We start from the raw sequence: 1,222 nt of genomic DNA on the forward strand, positions 1-1,222 counted from the left end.
CGCTATTGTATCGTTAAAAATTAGAAAATTAAGCTTCGTTTAAATACTGGCTCCCTTTCATGGTCGAATGAGTGTTGCCAGCTAAAACACGTAAAAATAATATTAAAGTAGCCAAGACATAGCCAAATATTGTAGCGCCACATCACTAGCGGACATTTGAAATTTGCCGACTAGGACGGTCGGTTAACCGAGGGGTCGGTTGATCGGGGGGCGGATAATCGAGGTTCTAATGTATTTCCAAATGTTGTAGTTGCTGAATAAAAAAATTAGACTATTTTTTTCATTAAAGTAGTTGCCATCTTATGACTTTTCAAACCTTTACGTCCCCATCCAGCCCCACCTTCCCCTAAATCTAGCTAAATTCGGAAGTTAGTTTGGTTAAAAAAAACTGTTTTGGCTAGATAAAAGTGTTTTTTCAAACTGATTTTTTTAAAAAAAATTATTTATTTTTAATTTTCAGATGCCTAGAACCCAACTGAACAAGAATAACCTTCAACTTCCGGTGTCAAAAGGATAACAAGATGCAAAACACCCAAGGCAAAGCGACAATGCATCAGCAGTGTTTCGAGTGATGATGACTCTATTGATATTACCTCATCTGTTGACTCTCCTTTCGACTTGCCTGACGAGGAGACATCTGGTTTTAAAGATGACACTGCTTGACTGTTTTGTGATGGGTTGTTTGCAGATGATAGTCATGGGGAGGTGTGAGTGCAATGCCTAATGGCGCTATGTGGGTACATACAGATTGTGCTGATGTTGAAAAGGAGCATTATATTTGTGATTTTTGTAAATGATTAGCTTCTTCTTTGTACATTTCTTTATTATTATTGTAAGGTTTGCCGACGTTGAGGGGGAAAAAGTCTATCTCACGTCAGAATGAGCCTAAGAGAAACCGCGTATGTGGGCGGTGGCGAAGGAGGCAAATGATGCACAAGTGTTTTACAAGATAAAACCCGTTTATTTGTTCGAATTCATGCTTACATCGATATAGGATAATTCCAAAATCTCCTGGGAACGGCGAAAGTTCGTGATCTCGGTTGCAGTTCGGGCGGACGAGAAGGATATCCGGACGAAGCAGGAGTTCGTCGTTTCCTTGCGGTGTCCTCGGTGAGCGGCGGATGCACAACACAAATTTAATCACCACTGTAGGGTTAATCCGGAGGAGACTCTTCTTCGACCTTGAAGTTCCGATTTTTATAGTTTTTCCCCCACTGTTCGC

Source organism: Centruroides sculpturatus, unplaced genomic scaffold (assembly GCF_000671375.1).
Source record: "Centruroides sculpturatus isolate CEXI.00-Female unplaced genomic scaffold, Cexi_2.0 scaffold631, whole genome shotgun sequence".
Lineage (NCBI taxonomy): Eukaryota > Metazoa > Arthropoda > Arachnida > Scorpiones > Buthidae > Centruroides > Centruroides sculpturatus.